The sequence below is a fragment of the Grampus griseus genome (genome assembly GCF_964374135.1).
Source record: "Grampus griseus genome assembly, chromosome: 9".
NCBI classification, from domain to species: domain Eukaryota; kingdom Metazoa; phylum Chordata; class Mammalia; order Artiodactyla; family Delphinidae; genus Grampus; species Grampus griseus.
The window spans coordinates 60,121,532-60,146,303 of NC_139003.1; the positions used below are offsets into that span (position 1 = coordinate 60,121,532).

At 40.3% G+C, this 24,772-nt stretch overlaps 1 pseudogene across 1 annotated transcript in view; it reads left to right on the forward strand.

Moving 5' to 3' along the window:
* Nucleotides 1-4,831: 4,831 nt before the first annotated feature.
* The window catches only part of LOC309827158 (liprin-alpha-2-like), a 78,401-nt pseudogene continuing 58,460 nt past the window's right edge, over nucleotides 4,832-24,772 (forward strand). The window contains exon 1 of the transcript in view: nucleotides 4,832-4,861. The product of the transcript in view is annotated as a liprin-alpha-2-like (transcript). The remainder of the gene's footprint in view (nucleotides 4,862-24,772) is intronic.

Genomic DNA, 24,772 nt, shown 5'->3' on the forward strand with positions numbered 1-24,772 from the left:
ATCTGAAAAATATATATATACATATATGTATATATATAACTGAATCACATTGCTGTATACCTGAAAATAACAAAATTTTAAATCAACTATACTTCAATAAAAAAGATTTATAAAAAAGAATGACATGGGTTTTTATGTCTGGAGAGGAGAGATGAGTCTTTCACATGAAAATAATATCATAAGCCAGGGCCTAGAGGTGGGAATGGGACCAATGAGAAGGGACAATGAGGAGAGGTTGTTCTAAGGCACAGAAGTCATGCTTGGATGCAAAAAGGTCATGCTGGGATGCACTGAGAAGATTGGAAAAATTGATGTTCAGTAAATGATTGACATTTTTCCAAAGAAGACATATAGATGACCAATAGGCATATAAAAAGATTCCCAACATCACTAATCATCAGGAAAGTGTAAACCAAAACCACAAGGAGATACCACCTCATACCTGTCAGAATGACTATTATCAAAAAGACAGTAATGAATGTTGACAAGGATGTGGAAAAAAGGGAACCCTCGTGCACTGTTGTTAGGAATGTAAATTGGTGCAGCTGCTATGAAAAACAGTATGGAGGTTCCTCAAAAAATTAAAAATAGAACTACCATGTGATCCAGCGATTTCACTACTGGCTATTTACCTGAAAAAAGCAAAAACACTAAATGGAAAAGAGATTTGCACTCCTATGATCACTGCAGCATTATTTACAATAGCTAAGAGGAGAAAGCAACCTAAGTTGCCTCAATAGATGAATGGATAAAGAAGATGCAGTATATACATACAAAGGATTATTACTCAGCCATAACAAAGAATGAAATCTTGCCATTTGTGACAACATGAATGGACCTAGAGGGTAGCGTGCTAAGTGAAATAAGTCAGACAAATACTGTATGATTTCACTTATATGTGGAATCTAAGAAACAAATGAACAAACATAACAAAACAGAAACAGACATATACACAGAGAACTGATGGTTGCCAGAGAGGAGGAGGTTGGGGAGAGGAAAGAAATAGGTGAGGGAGATTAAGAGGTACAAACTCCCAGCTGTAAAATTAATGAGTTGGTTGTGAAATGTACAGTGTGGGGAATATATTTAATAACTATATAATATCTTTGCATGGTGACATATTGTAATTAGATTTATCATGGTGTGTAGAAATACTGGATCACTATGCTGTGTAACACAAACTAACATAGAGTTGTAAATCTATTATAGTTTAAAAACAAACTAACAAACAAACTCATAGAAAAAGAGATCAGATTTGTAGTTACCAGAGGTGGGGGACGGAGGGAGAGGGAAGTGGATGAAGGTGGTCAAAAACGTACAAACTTCCAGTTATAAGATAAATAAGTACTACGGATGTAATGTACAATGTGATAAATATAATTAGCACTGCTGTATGTTATAGATGAAAGTTGTTATCACAAGGAAAAACATTTTTTCTACTTTAATTTTGTATCTGTATTAGATGATGGATGTCATTAAACCTATTGTGGTCATCATTTCATGATGTATGTAAGTCAAATCATTATGTTGTATACCTTAAACTTATACAGTGCTCTATGTCAATTACATCTCAATAAAAGGAAGAATAATACACACACACACACACACACACACACACACACACACACGTACTTGGATAAAACTGCTGGCTTCTAGGTAAAATTATTAGCCAGCACAGACACAGGATTTGAAGTGAGAAGACAATTTCTCCTCAATTATCTTAGTCTTGGGAGCTCATCATCTGCATATTTGGAGCACTAAGTAAAATTTTTTTCTTCTCCATCTCATTTTCTATTAAAAGCCATTATCTCTTTGTCTCTATGCCTCTTTTAGGGAAGTATGTACTGCCCATCTCATTGTAATTGATGACTTCATCTTGTCTCCTTCATTAGATTACAGACTTTTTGAGGGCTGGTCCTAACTTACTCATTTTACTGTATTTTTTTTTAATAGTCCATCATGTACTGCTATGAACATAGGTGGGACTCAAAACTCGTTTAAAGAACCAATTGATGACTTATTACTTCATCAGTGAGTATATGTCATGTGCCAGACACTATGCTAGGTATTTTGTATGTAACACCTCACTTGGTTTTTACAAACCTAGTATAAGCTTGGCAGAGTTATTCACACATTTCAGGAAAGGATATTGAGGTCTGAAGTCAAGTACTTGTCTATCACCACACAGCTACTAAACAGCAGAGGCAAAAAAACATGTAGAACTGGAAACGGTCAGACTCAAAAGATGTACTCTTTCATTTTTGGATGGAACAAGGAAACGAATGAATGAATGAGTGAATGGGGAGTGTAAAGGTAAGTAACTCATCTTAAGTGAAGAGTAAGTGAGATTTTAATCATGTATAAACTGTAATCTGCTTATTCTGGAGGTGGAAGGAAGGTAGGCAAGGAACTTTTCTGTCCATTCCTGAGCTCTTTGGCAGAAGGCTGGCAGGGGGTGCCAGAGCACAGAATGTGCAGTTAGAAGGTACCCAGACCGCATGGTAGAGCCACTGGATATCCTATACCTGAGTTAGGGAGGGAAACCCAACTGTCGACACAACTGTATTGTGTGACAGTATGAAAGAGGAAGAAAACAGTCTTTTGATGGAAGTCGGTTGTGGGTGAACAATCACCCTAGTGACCGGTGAAACAAAACAAAACAAACAAAACAAACAAAACAATACCCAGGCCCTGTCTCGAGATGTTCTGGTTACATTGGTCTGGGGTGAGTTCCAGACATTCTAAAATGTGATGTGCAGCCAAGGTTGAGAAATCCTGTCCTAAGATTTCACTTAATTTCCCGGACACTAGGATTTGGTATCACTGATTTCACAGCTCTGCCTTGCAAAGGTATCCTTCATGGTAAAAAAATCACCACTGAAGTTACTGGTCTCCTGATGTTAAATAAAAACAATATGATTATTCCCAGGGAACTGCTTTGTTCTTGTTAGATGGGAGTCATCTTTTTCTGAGCAAGTCCTGCATTCCAAGTAATTTTGCTTCTGGGACCAAATTACGCAGTCACTGGCACGAGTCTGGCTTAGCAAAATTAATGAAAACATAATTAGGCAAGCTTCCCTCAGCTGTGCTGTTTGAAGGGTCCTTATAATTTTTTGATAGTAAGATAAATTAAGAAAATGATTGTTTAATTTACAAGTTAGGCATTTCAATTAAACTCAAATTATATCTCTAATGAAGTGGATCATTAATGATAATTTCAAATTATAAAGCCAGATTTCAGTGATAAATCATGGCTACCTCTAAAATCTGACTTTGCAGTATTAGATGGATAACTCTGGAGAAGACATGTAAAGTCGAAGCATGAATAAATTTCCTTATTTATAAGATGAAGATAATAGTCCATGCAGTGGTGTATTGGTAATGGCATAATGAACCAGTTCTATGGAGGGGAGGCTGATATTGTGGTGTTGCCAATTTCTGACCTGTCAATACTCCCATGATGGCAGACTTCAAGTTACCATGAGGACTGGCTCACAAATTTCCTGAAAATTTAACAGTAACCACTTGTGAGTACCACTAAGATAGTGTGGTGATAAAATGAGGTATTGTGTAAATCATCTAACTCAGTGGTCAGCCCAGACTTGTTCAAGATGTAGAGTGTAACTTAACTCTGCAATTTTCAAAAATTCCACATGTTATTAAGTATTGAAGATAGAACTGCTAGTCATTTGAAAAACAAAATATTTTACTCATGGCAAAAAACGGCAATATCGTTTTGTGAATCTGAGCCTGAAATAGGTTTACACTCTTCCAAGCTGGGTTAGTCCTAACTTCTCTGTGTCTCCCATTAGGAGTCGTGGAAAAATCTATGCTTCCGTATTTGAGAATTATTAGATCTGTGTGGAAATTTGATCACATGTATTTATTAAGCATGTTTTGAGTTCTCAGCACTATGATATATACTATGGACTATGCCAGTAACTTCTTTGAAAGGCATGTGTGTCTTAGATTGTCTTAACATCTTTCTACTTTTCTTCTCCATGATTTTCTCTCAACTCTTGGCATTCGGTGCCTCTCGTTGCCTGTTTCCTGCTTTCCACATGGTCACCCCTTTTAAGGGGCTTTTTTTTTTTTTTTCACTAGGGGACACCTCTAGAAAAATAATGGTCAAATCTGAGACAGGATGGAGGTGGAGGAGTCCTGAAGGAAGCCAGATAATTGCCAGTATGGAATCAGAGCTGTAAATTTTCTTGACTTTGGCAAGGAGTTTGGTGCCAATAGATGGCATCAGTGAAGGTCATTCAAAGCTCTCCCTGTCAAAGCATCCAAGTTTCTCCCTATTTCCTGAGTCCTAGACAGGGGAGGCATAGCTAACCATCCTCACCTTTGCTTTCTTCCTTGTGTAGGCCTCTCGCTCTGGGCTTATCCCCACAGCTCTTGCTATACATGCCGAATAAATCCAGACTCTTGCCAAGGCCTGAACAGCTTGTGTGATCTAGACCCTGCCCACGGCTCCAATAATGACAGCAACTTACATTTACCGAGTGCTCACTACAAGCCAGGCATTGCTACATGTGCTGACCAGAATTCAGTCCTGTGATTCTCAAAACAAACCTGTGCAGTATGCATCCTGCTTTCCAGATGAGGAAACTGAGGTCTTAGTTTAAATCCCTTGTCTGAGGTCACACAAGCTCAAAGTGGCAGGGGTGGGATTTAAACAGAGGTGGTCCAGTGGGATCTTCTTTCTTAAAGGACATGCTGTAAGAGCAGTCAGGGTTCTGAGCATGGCCAAACAGGTCATCTAAGGGGGCAGGGAGTGTAGTTCTCCCCTGGGGAGCAGTATTAGGGAAAGGCCAGGAGATGGGCAATGATGGCCATTGTCTATGTCGCAGTACGGAAGGTATGTTACACCATGTTGCTGTCTGTCTCCACATTGCTTTGCCATCAACGTTTTAATTGCAATATACATACAGAAAATCGCTCGAGTCATAAAAACACAGCTTGATGCACTTTCACAACACGAGCAGACCCATGTAACCAGCAGCCAGATCAAAAGAGGGGTTAGCACCAGCACCCTGAGAGCCCCCTTACACCCTTTCTCACTCATTTACACTATCCTCCTCGAAGGTAACCACCATCCTGACTTTTCTTACCATAGATTAGTTGGTTCTATTTTTGAACTTTATATAAAAGGAACCATACGTATTTACTCTTTTCGTCTTGCTTATATTTCTCAGCCTCGTATTTCATGCAGATTCATCCATGCTGTTTAACATAGCAGTAATTCATTTGTTTCTAATGCCGTGTAATATTCCATGCTTAAACATGTCGTGATTTACGTATCTGCTCTACTGCTGACGGGCTGTCTCTAGTTTTTGGCTACTGTGGATCGTGCTTCTATAAACATTCCTGTACATGTCTTTTAATTTATTTATTTATTTATTTAACATCTTTATTGGAGTATAATTGCTTTACAATGGTATGTTAGTTTCAGCTTCACAACAAAATGAATCAGTTATAAATATACATATATTCCCATATCTCTTCCTGCTTGCGTCTCCCTCCCTCCCACCCTCCCTATCCCACCCCTCCAGGCGGTCACAAAGCACCGAGCTGATCTCCCTGTGCTATGCGGCTGCTTCCCACTAGCTAACTACCTTACTTTTGGTAGTGTATATATGTCCATGCCTCTTTATCGCTTTGTCACCGTTTACCCTTCCCCCTCCCCATAGCCTCAAGTCCATTCTCTAATAAGTCTGTGTCTTTATTCCTGTTTCACCCCTAGGTTTTTCATGACATTTTTTTTTTAAATTCCATATATATGTGTTAGCATACGGTATTTGTCTCTCTCTTTCTGACTTACTTCACTCTGTATGACAGACTCTAGATATCATCTCACACCAGTCAGAATGGCCATCATCAAAAAATCTAGAAACAATAAATGCTGGAGAGGGTGTGGAGAAAAGGGAACCCTCTTACACTGTTGGTGGGAATGTAAATTGATACAGCCACTGTGGAGAACAGTATGGAGGTTCCTTAAAAAGCTACAAATAGAACTACCATATGACCCAGCAATCCCACTACTGGGCATATACCCTGAGAAAACCATAATTCAAAAAGAGTCATGTACCAAAATGTTCATTGCAGCTCTATTTACAATAGCCCAGAGATGGAAACAACCTAAGTGTCCATCATCGGATGAATGGATAAAGAAGATGTGGCACATACATACAATAGAATATTACTCAGCCATAAAAAGAGACGAAATTGAGCTATTTGTAATGAGGTGGATAGACCTAGAGTCCTGTACATGTCTTTTGGTGCCTATAAATATGCATTCTGTTGGGTACATACAGAGGAGTAGAATTGCTGGGTCATAGAATATGCATATGCCCCGCTTCAGTAGATGATGTCAAACAATTTTCCAAAGTGTCAGACCAAGTTACACTCCCACCAGCACGACATGAGAGTTCCAGTTGGCGCACAGTGGTGCTCTCATTCTTTTTCATCCTGGTGGGTGCGTTTTGGTATTTCATGGTGCTTTTAATTTGCAGTCCCGTCAGAAGAAACCATGTTGAGTTCCACTGTTTATTGGCTCCTGGCATGTCTACTTTTGTGAAGTGGCTGTTGAAGTTTTTTGCTCATCTTTAATTGGATTATCTTTTTCCTATTGATTTGTAGGAGTTTTGCAAATGTATCTCATCAGTGTATTTTGCAAGGATTTAAAAAATCTAGATATAATCAAATACCATTTCTTCACATGCAAAACTAAGAATAGTATTTAATACTTTGTTAATTGTTGAAAAACTTACTATTTAGCCGTTTGGTCCCAGATTTGCTTCTTTTATACATAAGGCATTTCTGTACTCAGTAATACGAAGATAGTTTTCTAGTAAAGAGCTTGCTTTTCCTCTCTCCTCCCCCTCCTTTTCCCTCCCTCCCTCTCTCCTTCTTCCTATCCCCCTCCCTCCTTTTTTCCTTATTTAATTCCCACTCTTCTTTCTTTCTTTCTTTCCCTTTCTTTCTTCCCACACTGTTTATATTTATGTAAAAACTTTATACTGAGTTTCTTTTAGAGTTTGTTCTCATTCCATAGTCCCCAACCTGTTTTCTAAGTACACTGTATAAACAGCCGTGACTGTTTATGTAAATAGCCATACCAGAATTACAATATGATGTTACTTTCTGAGTACTGTATCCCATGAGAGTCATTTAAAATTCATTTGAGAGAGAGAAAGAGAAGACTCCCAAATATATACCTCTTATAGAATTTCAAATGAATCATGTAATACAAAGAGAACATCTATAAAATCAGAGTAACAAATAATGCTGTCCTTCCTGTGCTGTGAGCTTGGTAAAGTACACGTGATACATGAACATTTAGAGCTGCAGGGAAGATAAATACTTTCATTAGAAAAGCACTTTCTGGATTACAAAGGACCCACCATAACTCACATAATGCTCTTTTGCATCTTTATGTTCTTTTTGCTCATTCTGTTTCATCTTTTTTTAAAAAAAAACCTTATTTTATTGAAGTATAGTTGATTTACATTTCGTAAATTTCTACTGTACAGCAAAGTGATTCAGTTATACATATACATGTTTATATATTTTTTCATATTCTTTTCCATGACCGTTTGTCACAGGATATTGAATATATTCCCTGTGCTGTACAGTAGGACCTTGTTGTTTATCCATTCTATGTATAATAGTTTGCATCTATGTTTCATCTTCTTACATAGCAAGCTCCCCAACTATGCCTAAGACATCATTTTATTTACAGAAAATGATTTATACATAAATTTTATGGCAAAATATTGCATCAAATATGCTCTATCTGTAAAAACAGAACGTTTGTCAGACATCCCTGGGAGGGAGCTTCTTCCAGTGCTTTCTCTCAGTTGTGCCAATGGACTTCCATAGATCAGTCCCAACTCTGGAGTCATGCAATGATGGCAAAATGGCAGAGGGTGACCAAGGAGTACACAGAATTCTGCTGTCCCTTCCAAGATTGATTTCCATGTCTTTTTACTGCGAAATTTCAACTTAATGCCCAAAATGAACGAGCCACAGTTGAAATGCAAACTACAATCTAAAGCTCAATCTGCTCAAAGAAATGGCCGGAGGTAAACGTTATTGAAGGTGTCTCCATAGTCGTAAGCCTCAGATTCTGGTAGAGAATGTAGAAGGAATACAAAGCCACTTGGATTACTGAATGCCAGTGAGAACACAAGAATCATTTGGTGAGATTTGCTCTAAAGGGCAACAGAGAAATGGCCTGGCAGGTGGAGGAGATGTGGAGCCAGGAAATTATTGCTTTAAGATGGAAGAAATAATAGCATATTTGCATGATGATTGGAATGATCTAGTAGAGAGGGAAAGGTGATGATGCAGAGAAGAGAGATTTGCTGGAGTGCATCCTGGAGATGGGATCCTGTTTGCAGGGGAGGGGAGGGGCTGGCCTTATAAAGGGGCACAGTGCACATGCTTAAAACATGCTGAAGCAATGAATGCCTTAGCAGGTGGGGATTTATTTTTACTTTTATATTTAGTATTAAATGCGACCTTGATATGGTATAGTAACTAAAAGCAGAGAACTTGGTGACTAAGAGACGCTGTGATGTCTTGGGCACATTACTTAGACTCTGACAGAGTTTATGTACCTGTAAAGTGGACATAATAATAGCACCTCCCTCATAGGGTTGTTGGCAGTATTACATGTGACACAGTATGCGAATTGCCTAGCAAAGTGTCTGGCACGTAGACAGGGCCCCCAGATGGTAATTTCTATCGTTAGCACTGCCTCTGCCTTGGAGCAGCAGCCCTGGGTCCCCAGAGCTGGATCCAGAGAGAACGCTGCATGAAGCCCACGTGCACCCTGAGAGGAGCCCAAGGTCCCCTCTTCCTTCTTCAGCATCTCATGCTGGAAAAGCGCAGAGCACATGTCCTTTGTTCTAGCCTCATAGCCCTGCACTACCCTGAAACTTCTGAAGGAGAGGCTCAGGAGAGTGATTTCCTTTTTTGGGAGCCTTCTCTAGAGTAGGGCAGATTGCAGGGCTGAGGGGAACTGCCCGAGAGCAGGAATGGGAACATAGGAAGGGGACTTCCCCAGCAAATGCTTGCTAAGCAGCTCTTACCACTTTCCCAGGGAATCTGAAAGCCCACACAAGGGACTATGTAAACCAACAACACTGACAAAGATGAGCCGGATTGTAGTTTCTCAGTCAACTAAATAAATATTTACAATTTTCCAAAGGGTATCTCCTAGCCTGTCAGTCAAGATTCCACATCAATGGCTGCTAGAGACTTTATTTTGAAAGATTGTGCAGTTACATCCACAACACGAATTTAGTTGTGATTAATACTTCACGGCTGGTAATTTTGGTTGCTTTGGGGGCAATATTAGGGAAAAACAAGTTATGGTGGTTCTGAATCCATGTTCAGCAATTTTATTAAGTATAAGGTTCACATTCTGGGGAAATATTGATGAGAAAAGGAAACCTGGGTAGAATGACTAGAGAAAAGAGAAAAATATGGCCTTTCTTGATTAAAAAAACCCCCAGTATACGCAGGAGTCACTAGAATAAAATGACTTCATTAAATTTCCAGGACAACAGCCAAAGGGTTAAAGTCCTGTGATATGATTAACTAAGAGTATGTGACACTCAGATTGTCAGCTACAATCATATCAAATTCACCATTTCTGGTTTTTGTACTGACTATAGTGCCTGCCAGTAAATGACAATGTCCCTCAATTCAGTAAAGTGAATAGAGCCTTGTTAATTAGAGACACTCAGCAATATCCCATTTATTAAGTTAAATGCCTTTAATTTATCAAAGGGCTCATCTTCAATTAGTATCGTCACATAGTTAATGTCATAAATCATAAAATATTTTTTAAACTACAATATTTTTGTATTTCACTTATAAACTTTTTGTCATTCTTCTTTGGATTTGGTCTTTAGCTCAATATAATTGTCCTGATTCTTTTCTATACCTCAATAGTATAATCATAATGACATAGAAAGAAAATATCTAAAGATAATCTGCAAGGCTAAAGGCTTTTCACTCATTACTAAATCTTACATGTTTTGATACTTGCCAAAATACCAAAGGTTGGCCAATTCTTGAAGGGTCAAGGCAATAGCCACCGACTGGGAATGTGGCATCACTGATGGGCTTCTTATGTCCCCTGAAGCCTAGTTCCTGAACTACCTTCAACACCATACCAAGAGGTGGCATGACATGTGTCAGATCCCCTGCTAGAGTCAACTGACAGACATGGCAGACAATGATGTGACTGACAAGGGCTTAATATCCAAAATATACAGACAGCTCATGCAACTCAATATCAAAAAACCAAACAGCCCGGGGCTTCCCTGGTGGCACAGTGGTTGAGAGTCTGCCTGCCAATGCAGGGGACACGGGTTCGAGCCCTGGTCTGGGAAGATCCCACATGCCACGGAGCAACTAAGCCCGTGAGCCACAACTACTGAGCCTGCGCGTCTGGAGCCTGTGCTCCGCAACGGGAGAGGCGGCGACAGTGAGAGGCCCGCGCATCGCTATGAAGAGTGGCCCCCGCTCTCCGCCACTGGAGAAAGCCCTTGCACAGAAATGAAGACCCAACACAGACAAAAATAAATATAAATAAATAAATTAATTAAAAAAAAAAAAAAAACCAAACAGCCCAATCAAAAAATGGGCAGAAGACCTAAACAGACAACGAAGACATAGAGATGGACAATAGGCACATGAAAACATGCTCCACATCGCTAATTATTAGAGAAATGCAAATCAAAACTACAAGGAGTTATCACCTCACACCAGTCAGAATGGCCATCATCAAAAAGTCTACAAACTATAGATGTTGTTGGTGGAAATGTAAATTAGTGCAGCCACTATGGAGAAGAGTATGGAGGTTCCTTAAAAAACTAAAAATAGAGTTACCCCATGATCCAGCAATCCCATTTCTGGGCATATAACTGGAAAAAATGAAGACTCTAATTCAAAAAGATACACGCACCCCAACGTTCATAGCAGCACTATTTACAACAGCCAAGACATGGAAGCAACCTGAATGTCCATCGAATGGATGGACAGATGAATGGATAAAGAAGGTGTGGTACATATATGCAATGGAATATTACTCAGCCATAAAGAATGCACTAATGCCATTTGCAGCAACAAGAATGGAACTAGACATTATCACACTAAGTGAAGTAGGTCAGGCAGAGAAAGACAGATATATGATATCACTCACATGTGGAATCTAAAAAAAAAATACAAATCAACTTATTTACAAAACAGAAATAGACTCACAGACATAGGAAAAAAACTTATGGTTACCAAAGTGGAAAGGGGAGGGGGAGGAATAAATTAGGAGTATGGAATTAATAGATACCTACCACTCCATATAAAATAGGTAAACAACAAGGATCTATTGTATAGCACATGGAACTATATTCAATATCTTGTAAATAACCTGTAATGGAAAAGAATCTGAAGGTGTACACCTGAAACTAACACAATATTGTAAACAAACTATAGTTTAATTATAGAAAACTGTGCAGAGCTGGGGGCTTTCACATGTTATTTAATCCTCTTAACCACTCCACAAGCTCAGGATGATTATCTCTATTTCAGTGAGTTACCAAAAGAAGGAATAGGCTCAGAGAATTTAAGGGAATGGCTTGCCCACGAAACTGGCAAAACTGGGATACAAACCACTATTTTCTCACTCCAGATCCAGTGCTCACAGTGTTCTGTCCTTCAGACACAAGATTCAATTTTTGTTTCTTGGGAGATACAACCTACCGGTGCTTCATATGTCCTGTCCTGCCTTTGGCTATTGACTGATTTGTTCATGTGTTCAGTCATTCATCCTTTCAATAAACATATTTTGAGCACCTAGAACGTTCTAGGCATTCTGCTATCCACTGGGGATACAGTGATGAATAAGAGATACATGATTCTTGCCCTTGTGGAGTTTATATTCTAGTGGGGATTGGACATCAAAGACATCACATGAGATGAGTGTTTCCAACTCATTGGGGAAGGAAGTAAGATTCTGTAATGGGGGAGCTGACCTAGGTCACCTTTGAGTTGCCACTGGAAGTCTCATGCCATAACTCTGTATTGTCGTGGTGTCACATTTGCAGACGTATGAGTCTGGCTTGCAAAAATCATTGAAAATTTATTAAAATCTTAGTGCAGTTTCTCGACAATATATCAAAGAGGGATTTCCTATAGAACGTGGTACGAATTTCACTAAGCACATAGTCTGTGTGAAGCATAGCACCCTTAAGGGGCAGAAACTATTAATGCTCCTGTTTTATAAATAAGGACACTGAACCACAGGGAGATTAAGTAACTGCCCAAGGTCACACAGCTAGTAAATAATGGAAATTGGATTTAGACTCAAATATTCTGACTCTTAACCACTATGTTGTATTACCCTCAGAAAGCAACATTCCTTAAAAATATCTTTTCTGGTCTTTTCTCCCTCTACCTCCTACATGTAAAGTATGCCCCAAATTATTTCTCAGACTTTGTTTTCCTGAGTCCTCCTCTCTATTGCCTCCAGTTTAGGACTTTTAAAGTAGAGCAATTTATTATCTTTAGCTTTTTTCCCCATTGTCAACTGACCCATTACCCCAGTTGCCACAAGAAAGGAAGGGCCAAGGATTGAGCCAGTCCTCTCCCTGCCCTGCCCCTTAGAGTTGTACATGGGTGAGCGTATTCTTCCCTGCAAAAGAAGAAGGGAAGATTTGGATCTTTTCGCTGGCAAATGCTTTATAATTTCATCTCACTGCCAGAGAGGAGTTGGAGTCATTAGCCAGGCCAGGAGTGAGGAGAAGAGTGATCGCTCAAAGGGAAGAGCATGTGCCAAGGCCCTGGGGCAGAGAAAGCGTGGAGCATGAGGATTGAAAGCTGCCCAGTGTGGCAGGAAAGAAGTAGGGGAGGCAGCAACAGCCAGACTGTGAAGGGCCTTATGTGCTTTGGGAATGATTTTTGACTTTATCTTTTTTGCATTTGGTATGGAGAATCCAGCTAGGAGGCGATTACAGAAATTAAATCCTAAGTGATAGTGACTTGACCCTGCGTGGTGGTGGGTGGGTAGCAAGGGGGTCAACCATCAGTCGTATCCTCGAAAGGACTTGTGACTGACTGGAGATAGATTATGTGGAAGCGGGAGGATTTGAGGACGACTCCCCAGTACTTATGACTTAAAGGTCTAGGTAGAGGGTGGGACCATCTAATGAGATGTGGGAGAACGCCAGGGAGAATAGTTTTCCTTGGGTTTGTGTGCTGTCAGTTTGTATTGTATCAATTTAGCTCAGCTGGAACTATATTTTGCAGACTCCTTTCCCTGAATAGTCCCAAATCAGCAGAGTAGCGCGAGCCATTTGGCAGGAGAGTTGGAAAGCGGAAGTGACGCAGCAGCTACATTCTTTTTATGCCGGAAGACTGGTGTTGGGGGCAGCCCTGTCTCAGCTCACGCACCTTGTCGCTCTTCTACACGTACAGCTTGTCTAGCATGGAGGCAGCTGTCACGTCTGGATCTTCCTTTAGCTTCTCTGACTCCTGGGTGGCATATGTGTAGCTCTGTAATGAAGGGGGCCAGCTTCTATTGCAGGGCCCCTGCGTCCCGCAAGGTGGAAGCTTGGAAGCATCCAATCCCTGTGGGTTCCAGCTCACCTTCACATGTTTCAGACTTCCTGGCTCTCCCCTCCTTCGCGCCCACCTTTCCTTCCCTGCTGACCTGAGTCTGCACATCAGGGACAAAAACAACAGCCTTCCACAGATGCTTTAACCAGTTCCCTCACTGCATCAGTTGGAGTCTCTGTCATGAAAATCTTATTATCTGTCACATCTAGCGGTTCTGTTTCTCTGACTGAACCCTGACTGATACACTGTGCTAGAGGAAGATTAGCTTACCTTGGTCCATACTGAATTTGAAGAGCCTGTGAGACAGCCAAACAGAGGTGTCAAATAGGGAGCAGGATATTCATGGCTGCGGATCAAAGATAATGTAAATTCAGGAGTCATATAGAAAATAATGGAGGCTGTGGTAAAATAAGAATTAATCTGCTCTTTGTCTCTGGTTCCTGGCACAAAGCTTCAAATCCCTTGGTATTTCTTCAGTGCTAGGAGAGTCTTTGTTATGCTAACAAGGTGACTCCCGGTGGGCCCCTGGATGGCTTCAGGATGGAGGCTGGTCACCAGAAAGACCAACCAGATGATTAAAGAGTGTGAACTTTGGGCTAGCTCGACCTCCAGGGAAGGCAAGAGGGGTGGAGGTGTTCAACCACATGGCCAACGGGGTTTAATCGATCATATCAACATAACGAAAACTAATGAAATTGTCAGTAAAAACTCTGGACACCAAGACTTGGTGGAACTTCCTGGTTGGTGAACACATGGGTGTGCTGGGAGGGGTGACACGTCCTGAGTTTATAGGAAGAGGGCATGGAAGGAAGAGGGCCTTTAGGACTCTTCCAGAACTTGGCCTATGTGTATCCTTTATCACCAAACTAATTCCAAGTACAGTGCTTCCCTGAGTTCTGAGAGCTGTTCTAGCAAATTGTCAAGACTGAGGGGTGCCAATGGGAACCCTCAAATATATAGCCAAGTTGGTCAAAATTGGGGGTGGCCTGAGGACTCCTGGAACTTGTGGCTGCCATCTGAAGTAAGGGCAGTCTCATGGAGGACTCTGTCCTTAAACTTGTGAAATCCAACACTAACTCTGGGTAGTGTCAGAATTGAATTGTAGTAAATTCTAGTTGGGGTGGAAATGGAACGGAAGCTATGGAAATGGCTGCTGTAATGAGAAAATATTCAGGAAGACTGTTTAAATCCAAAGGAATGGACAGCCTTCTCTATGAAAAGTTTGGGTTCTCATTTGCTAACTCTGAAGCTCACCAGGAAGGGACTGAGGCGGGAGGAGAGGCACGTGGGCAGGGGTTAGTCGTGAGGCTCTGACGGAGTCTCTGCGGCCTGTGGGCTTTCTGTGTTGGAACACAAACACTGGGCTTTTTTCAGTCAAGGCACCTCCGCTGCTTCATTTTTATTTGTGGAGCTGCCATCAGCTGCAGGTTATTTACTTTTTGTTTTGTTCCTTCAGCATCCAGTTTGCTCCGGGCATGAAGAGCCTGCCCTTTTCCTTTTGTGAGGGTATCGGTGGGAGGTTGGCAGGGGATAGAACAGTTGGTGACGCTGTGAATTGTATTACTTAGTAAACGTTTGCATCCTCAAACACTCTTCTGAGTAAACATAGAATGCATTTTCTCAGACAGCAAATCACTCCATGTCCACAGTCAAGTCATTTGGGGTTTGCACTCAGCCTTGAACCTGGCCACGTTATCTATGAATAATTTCGTATCTTGGAATGTTACCTGAGAACTAAGACTCTGGGCTACTAATTAGCCAGTCAGGTCAAGAAGCTATTGGTGTCATTCTTGCTCTTTTCATAAAAGTGTAATCACGCAAGATGATTTCCCTGAGAAATAAACACCTTTAGCCATGTTTTACGCTTTTCCATGTGGGCTTTTGCACGTAGGTAGCTGAGAGGCAAGAGGTATTTAGGTGTGGAATTGATTACAAAGTGGGAAGTTTAGAGAAGGCATGCCTGTGTGGCCTCCTAGGTAGGTACCCTCTTGCCCTGTTCTCTCTGCCTGGTCACTCAGGCATCTTGAGACAAATTCTGGCTGGCAGCAGGGAGAGGTGGGGTCCCAGCTCCTCACTGGCTCTGTACCCATAGAAAGTCACCACTTCACACAACTGCTCATTCACGGTCCTCTAACCTTGACCCTACCCTCCCACACAGCTAGCCTCAGGGTTCCTCTGGATTTTGGATGTGGTTGGGGAATAAGGCAGTGGCCTCCAGACATATCTGGATTCAAAGGCTGGCCGTTACTCACTAGCTGTGTGATTCTAGCAGCTCACACAACTTCTGTAAACTTTGGAGCTCTCCTCTGTAAAAATGGATAAAAATGACCTCCTAGGTTTGTTGTGAGGTTTAATTACAATAATGTACATAAAGCTCTTAGCACAGGGCCTGACACATACTAAGTACTGGTAAGTAGCAGCTCATAGCCATATTATTTATATCACGTTTATGAACGGGCCATCGGTCAACAGTTTTACTCTGAAGGCCACGTGGTTCACGGAAAAGATAATTTATAGAGTGTAGTTAAATTGCTTACAGTGCTTATGAGGACAAGAAAGATTGAGTTGCTTTTTTTTCTGTTCCATGGTGGCCATAGACTTCTGTTTCTGGTCAGACACTGGGACAGACACTGCGTGGATATCAACTGATGTTTATAGCAAGCCCAGACCTGTCCCAGAAAAATCTCTCCTAGCATACAGCTCATTGGCTAGTGAGGTAAGTTTTAAAAATAAAGCATTTTTGTTCTTGAAGTATCTTACCATTATAAATTAGAAATAAGTCTCAGTACTCTTTCTTTTTCTTAGCCTCCATGGAAGCACTTTTAGTTGCAAAGAGCCAGCTCATTCAGGGAACCTCAAGCAAGGATTGCTAAGGCAATAGAAGGGAAAGGAATCTGCAAACAGGGACTGAAATACCGCAGCTTCAGGGAGACCATTCCTGGGGGCTGGTCATGATTCACCTCGGTGGTCTGCACTTCTGTCCCCTCCCACTAATAGAGCTCTGCTGCTCTGTCCTTTTCTCTACTTATGCGGTTGCCAATTGATCTGGTCTTTCTGATTCTCTCTAGGTCAAGTTCCCAAAGAGAAAATCCAATTGGTCTGGTCTTTCTGATTCTCTCTAGGTCAAGTTCCCAAAGAGAAAATCCAATTAGTCTATCAGTCATCATCCCTATCAGGGAGAGCGTCTCATGGCCAGACATGACATAGGCATAGAACTAAAAAGCATGAGCCCCAATTCTTTGATTCAGCCTTGGATAGTGTTAGAATTGGTGATAGAGCCCACACGTCTCAATCAGCAGTGGAAGAAAGAACCTTAAAAGAATAGAGAGTCTAGACCCAAGTGTTCTATATTCTCGAAGAGCTACCTCTTCCATCTCCTTTAAAGTTAGGGGAGAAGTCTGGAGTCTATTTATGAACTGACTACCTTAAAGACACTCAGAATAGAAACACCGGACAAGTTGGAGTGAAGATGCTTTCTTGTCGGATTTATATCTTTTCTCTATCTTGTCATAAATGAACGCTGACTAGTTTATTTGCAAGAAATACCAGAGAGACTCTACTTTAACTACAATGGTCTATTGTTACACAGCCCTTAACCTTGAGTCTATGATACTTACTGGATATGGGAAATTATAGTTTCTCTTAATGTGTGTGTTATGGGAAATTATGTTTAAATTTACTGATTGACCTTCTTGGAGTTAACCCTTTGACTATTGCTTTACTGATTATGCAACTATTAATGTAATCAGCATAAAAGCCTCTTCAAATTCTCTTCGAGTTGGGCAAGGGGGCGGGGAACAAACACTTGTTTTCTTCTCTGTGTAGTCATGGTATGATTAAAAATAAATGGTATGTTTAACTGAGCAGTTTTAAAACTTCTACCGCTTCCACTGCTACCATCCTGGCCCAATTCATCTGCATCTTTGGTCTGGATTTTTGCAAAAGTCTTCTCTCTGATCTCTGTGCTTTTGCCCTTGCCTTCCTGTAGTATATACTCGACCCAAGCACCAGAGTGACACCGTAAAAATAAATCTGTCTGACTGGTTCAGCGGCTTCCCACGTCTCTCAGAGCAAGACGTGAATCCCGACGTGGTCAGCGTGGCCCCGCCCGCTGACCTCACCCAGCCCCTTTTCTACTTCACTCCCCTGTTCTCTCTGTTGGAGCCGCCCTGGCCTCCTTGTTGTTTTCAGACACAATAGGAATATTCCTGGCCTCTGGCACTTCTGCCTTTGCTTCGTGGAAAGCTCTCTGCCCAGGTACCTATGTGGCCCTCTTCCTCTCAGCTTCAGGGCTTTACTCAGAAGTCACCTTCTCAGTGTCACCTTTCCCTGGCCACTGTATTTAAAATGCAATACCCCTCCTGCCTTCAAGACATGAATCTTTTTATCTTCCTTCCCTGCTTCACTTTTCTGTCCATAATGTGGACAAAAATGTCACCCACTATTTCAGTAAACAAAGAATGTTGTGGCCATAAAGCCATCGGTCACTGCAGCTGCCCCTGACGGAGCCTCCTTAGGGGAATCCAGGATGGAGAAAAACAGGATATTGGCCCCTAGATGGTTAAGATGCATAGTAAAGAATGATTTCACTAAGCCCAGACTCTTGCATCTTCCCATACATAGAAGAGCACTAAAATCATTAACTTGATATGTTTGTTTTTTGTGATTAGCAGTAATCTTTTGATGTTTGCCTGCAGTTTTTTGGTTTTGGGGTTTTTGTTTGTTTGTTTGTTTCAGCAAAACCCCTTATATATCCTGGTTCCTCCCTTACCTCTTTGGAACAATCCCTCAGAGCTATCTGAGAGGCTGCTATCCTGGGCTATAGTCCTCAGTAAGCAATGAGGTCCTCGAATAAAACATAATTCTCAACTTTTAGGTTGAACAATTTCTTTTCAGTTGACAATAGCAACTGTCACCAAGTAATAAATACGTATTTTGCTTATTTTGTTGTCACCTGTTTCCCCTCATTAGATGGGGATTCCATTACAGCAGGGACATTCTTCTCACCAGCACCTGCCCTGTACTGCTGAATTTCTATCACCTAGAACAATTTCCAACACATAGCAGGCTCTCAGAAAAGATAAGTTAAATGAATAGAAAAATAAGTGAAAAAATACAAATCTGATCTTTTTCCTTAATAGGGTTACTGGACTTCCTACTGTTTGGTTGATCTTATGCTGGTGCCCTGCAAGGTCCGTGACAGGACAGTTTACCCAACAAAGAATGTGGCAGTACCAGAATTAATCCAAGTGGCCCAACTTCTTTGGCCAAAGATATTTACATTGTGATTAAGTCAAAGTTGTGGGAAAATTATACTTTTCAGAGAGATATATAATGTTGGAGTTTTCTTGGACGTGGGTGCATCCTTAGGGAGATGGAATTAAGTGCACACTTTTGGTCTTACAGATGACTATGACTGGTGACAAGCTGGACTGACAAGATAGGAGCTGAGTCAACTCAAACTCATTCCTACTCCTTGAAAAAGAGCTGAAGGCACTTCTGATTCCAAGTCTGGGGCAGAGCCTTGAGTTGCTGGCAGATCCAGGAGTTTCCAGAGAGGAATGCTTTGAGGGGGTATAAACATATTCCCTTCCACCTCAACTGTCACAGAATCTAGAATTCTACCATTAGGTATCTCCCTATTAGACCTGGAGATTTTCTTGTTCTAATGAAGATGCTCTGGTGCCCAGAGCAGATGATATGAAAACTAATACTTCAGGGGAAATACCCATCCTTAACAGAGAGCTTTTAGAAAGGTTGCAGAAGTTGATCACTGGCTAAATGCCTAGGAGGAGGAAAGAAAGAGTAGGAGGTAGGTGAAGAAAATCATCCGGAAATAATACAATAAGGAAAATTAACTCCCAAATAAATATTTCTGTACCTGATGTTAGGTCATAAGCATGCATATAATCTAAGAGGCCCTACTGGAAAGGCAGGCCCTTTCTGCTGGAATTATTTTTTGATAAACAAACGACATAGTCTTTTCTCAAATTTTGCTTTGGGACTGCTGAATTCTGTCACCTAGAACAGTCATTCACTAGATTAGGACCAGTGGAAAACAGACACATGCATATTCTGTCACCCATGGGTTGAGTCTTCAGGCAGCTATTTCAGTTTACAGAAAGGCATTGAAAGTTAAGAGGACAAAGTAGCTCTCAGTAAAGTAGGAAGTTGGAATTAAAGCAGTCCAAGGTATATGGGAGGTTTTCACCTTTTCAGTTGACAATAGCAATTGTCACCTTCCTGTTTAACTCTAAGGGGCACATGTAACTCACTACAGGCTTCTGTATTTCCTTAATTTAATTTTTTCCTGAAGATATATGTCTTTGTCTCAGAACTAAAAGAAGCTGTTCATGTGGGGTCCGAGGTTAAGGAGGCATAGTTGGAAATTGGGTCCTTCGGGGAATGGATGGGCCAAAGATGTTACTAAGTTCTTTGTGGGGAGAGGGGGGTTCTCTTTCTTGTAGATAAGCACGGAACAAGGAAAGGGGACACTCTGGGGTAGAGAATTCCCTGCAGGATAATGATCTTGCTTGAAGAAAGAGGGAAAATTATTTTCTAATTCAACTCCCTCTACCTTGACCTAGAGCAACTCCATTTTTTTCTGAGTCAAATGTGAGATTCTAAAGCAATAATTTTTCAGATACTTTGGGTAGGCTGCAGAAAAACTTTTCCCTCTGTTTTCTAAACAATTTTGACTTTTATAATTTTAAAAGCAACATATATTTGTGCTTAAAAATTTGGAAACTACAGAAAGGTATAAAGGAAATAACTCCTCACAGTCCCATCACATAATATTTTGATGTTTATATTTCAAATTTTTTCTGTTTATATACATACTTTAAAAAGTAATGGGATTATACTGTATATCCTGTTTTGTGGTTTGATCCTTTCACTTAATTTCTCATGATTATATATTTTCCCACATCATTAAATGTTTTTCTAAATAATTTTAATTGCTACCTAGTATTTTGTTATATACAGGTATCAATATTTATTTAACTATTCCCCCATTGCTGGACATTTAGGTTTCCTTTTTATTGCAGTGTAAATGTTTGCTTTAATTTTAAGTAGAAATTAAAAACTGTATATGCATTTTAAAATAAAGTTTTAATTTCTTCTTCCTCAGTTTAGCCCATTAAACTTCCAGAACATCTCTTGGCTACTGAAGGCAGAAAGCTTTCTTGGCTGTCCTAAGAAATGGAGACGGCTTCCTAGATGGTTTCCAGGAGGAAGATGGTGGGAGTGGGGTCACTGGGTGGGCAGGGGAGTGAGGGTGGTTCTCATCAGCAGTTAGTTATGAAATTAAAGCTTAACATTTGAAATATTTAGAAGGCCAAATTATGAGTACATGGATTCCAAGGTGTGTGTGCGTTTGGCAAGTGGGATGGGGTTAGTTGGTGGTAAATACAAGTTATTCAGAACAGAATCAACGTGCTGAGGTTGCAGGTGAGTTGGATAAATCCTATTCTTTCTTCCCCCAGCTTTACTGAGATATAATCAACATGTAACAAATGTACGTTTAAGGTATACAATATGATGATTTTATACCTGTATATATTTCGAAGTGTTTACCACAATAAGGTTAGTTAACACATCTCTCACCTCACATAATTACCATTTTGTTGTTGTTGTTGTTATGGTGAGAACATTCAAACTCCACTGCCACGGCAACTTTCAAGTATATAATACAGTATGGCTAACTGTAGTCACCATGCTGTACATTTGTTCCCCAGAACTTATTCATCTTATACTAGGAAGTTTGCAACCTTTGACCAACATCTCCCCATGTCCCGCACCCCTCAGCCCCTGGCAACCACCACTTGACTCTGTTTCTGCGAGTTCGACATTTTTAGTTCTTTGTGTCCCTCATTGGTTGGGGGCATGATCCTTGCCTTATCCATCACTGTGCTTCTTATGCCCGGCGCAGACCCCTCCACAGGTGCTCAGCAAGTACTTGCGGTGACACCAAATAGAATAAATAAAAGCCCTAGAGAGAAGATAAAGCACTCGGACTACATACACTTCCTCTCCTTTTAATTTCCTTCCGTTTGCTGTTTCTGTCCTCCTTCTCAGTTACTCAGGATTAGGATATTTAATTTAAAGTTTATTTATTCAAAGTCTTCGCACTCTTAGGAGAAAAGAAGCTACAAGAATGAAAGCCAATTAAATATGTAACCTTAGGTGGATATATCATGTTAAACATCAACTACAACCAGTCATAAAATAATATCTCTTGATTCAAATCTCAACAGATCAAGGGCTGGCCATTTTCTGTGGGTTATTCTTTTTTCTGGACATGTCCATTGTCTAGATTTATAGAAGAAATGAAGGGAGGAAGATCTAGCATGTATAGGGCTAATTCCTGTGTTAGGTGAAAAGACTGTTAGTGGGTATGAAAGTACTTTTTTGTCCATGGGGAATTTTGCTGTCAGACTTAATTGAATTTGTTACTTTGTACAGTACTTGAAGCCCAAGGGAAATGTCACCTGTTTAATAAGTCAAAGAAACAGGATTTTATATAAATCCCAAGTGACCTGATAAACACACAGTATAAAACATATCTATTTTACTTAATTCAAATTCACTAAACCTCTATGGGAACTTACTACATGTAAGGCACACGGCAGGAGTGTGGTCTCAAAAGGAGAAAAGATGGCTTCTGCCCTCGCGAAGCTGAGAGTCTAGGAAATGTATATATTTCCTGTATGTAAACTGCTATCGAAAATATACATCTTGATGGTAAAAGGGCTACGTGGAGTTTTCCTGTCCCACATATACACTGTTTACAAATGGAGAACCTGCAGCACTGAGTGGAGAAATGTCATGGAGGGGCCCAGTCTGAGCAGAATGGCAGGTGCCCCTGAGGTGGGACCTCTACACCACTGTCCATCCACAGCCAACACTCGTGTCTTAGTCTTTCTCCCAGCCTTCACCACACTCCCCAGAGGTGGAGAAAGGAGATGTGGAACAAAGGCACCACTTCCTCAGAGGTGCAGCGATGTCCTCAAGAATTGAGAGAAGGAATAGAGACCACAGTTTTCAACCTGTTTTGGGTCACAGATAGCAATGAAAATGTTTGGAGCCTCTCATCAGAAAATGCAAACATTGTTCTTACAGACAATGCCATGAACAATTTCTAGACCCCTTGACACCCACCCAGGGCAAAAGCTGAATCCATCCTTTTCCTAGCACTGACTGGTCTTCCTCCTGTGCTTACTACACAAATGAAAAACTCCTGAAAACCAGTGAAGGGATACAGGAAACATAAATCTGAACACTCATGCTCAACCACTTGGGAAGGAAACAAAATAAGACATAAAAAGTAATGACTATCTCTAGCTTGATGTACAAATGTCTCTCTTTTTTTTTTTGTTTTACAGAACAAGTTGCAAATCCAAATTATTATGACATTAAAAATCTAAAATAGTAGCAAAACCTCTGAGAATAATCTAATATAAAATACCTAATTCTATGACGACAGGAGGCTTTTGTTTGAAATAATAACTTTTCACATGGTGGATAATTTCAGGAATTTGTAGGGATAATGGAAAATAGTGCAAAATGATTTGTATTTTGAAAATAAAGACTTATTTATGATAAAGGAGAGGAAACTTGTTTGTCCTATTATCCTTTACCCTCACATTATTCCTTCTTGCCTTTCTCAATCATTCTACATTTGAGCTCAGGTTATTGATATAGGAAAGACTAAAGATTTATTAAGCTATCAAAAAGAAACAACTTTTTCAAATGCCAAGCACCGTTTATGGGGGAAAAAAAATCCCTCAAGCTAAACAGTAGTTTATATGAAATGTAACAGTAGTAGAAATGTGATCTTTCAGAAAATATTGAAGACCTTTAATAAAATAAGCTGATTGTTTTGTTTCAAATCTGATTTGTTGTTAAACGTATATGGCTACAAACCTAACTCAGCCATAGTCTATGCAAATTTTCCTTCCGGATCCTGAGTCAAGCAGGCAGAAATTGACTTCATCAAAAATAATGCTGGGATGTCCCTGGTGGCACAGTGTTTAAGGCTCTGCGCTCCCAATGCAGGGGGCCCGGGTCCAATCCCTGGCCAGGGAACTAGATCCCACATGCATGCCACAACTAAGAAGCCCGCCTGCTACAACTAAGACCAAGCACAACAAATAAATAAATATTAAAAAAATGCTTTAATGAAGAGTTTTTGCTTTTTAAGTGAAGAAGTTTGACCTCACATTGATTTTCTAATTTTCCTCTTCTTAGCTCCCCTAAACCAAGCTTCTGAATACAGAGGATCACAGAGGGACGAGTTTGAAAATCCTCAGCATTCAAGACCCCATTATAGAGATATCTCTAAAGAAAATCACTATAAACATAGTCCATTATGTAGAGCTGATATACATGACAGAATCATATCCCTTAGCAGTACATTCATATAGTATGAATCTGTACATAATCATTTGACCAGAAAGATGCAATCACCTAGGAAACTCATACCGAAGCCAGGACCATATCCTAAGTATATATGTGCTTGAGGCTCCCATAGTAATTACAAAAGAGGTCTTGGACCCCAAGGGGATGTTGGGAAAAAATAATTTTGGGAGGATCAGCTATGGGCCTAACTCATTAGAGGCAACACAGATGTGGCAGAGACTGCTCATGTCTCCTTAGTGCCCAGTCTTCTCTTTTTTTCCTTTAAAAAATAGAATCTATGCATGTTTTAGTGGGACCCATAGTCACCTGTGTAGGGAATGCATTTCCCAGGTTCCCTCACATTGGGCATAGCCCACAGGATTTGAATGAAACTATGCTATGTACAGTAATCAAAACTGTTAAATATATAAATGCAGGTTAAAATAAAGGATGTAATTAAATTAGCTTGTAATAGGGACCGATCGTTAGTCAAAAACCTCTTAAAATTATTTCGAAACTTTGCTGTATTTGTAATGTAATAAAGTTTGTAAGGAACTTAAATTCTTAAGAAACTAGACTTTGAGTTTTGAATATGTTTGTTTTATTATTAGATATAGGATTAAATTACTGATAAACATGTAATTTGTGGTAAGAGCTACAAGGCTGTTTCGGGTAAGCCCACACTGTTAACACTTCAGATTTTCAACAAGTCATGAAATATGAGATGCGACCTTCTAACAGGTCT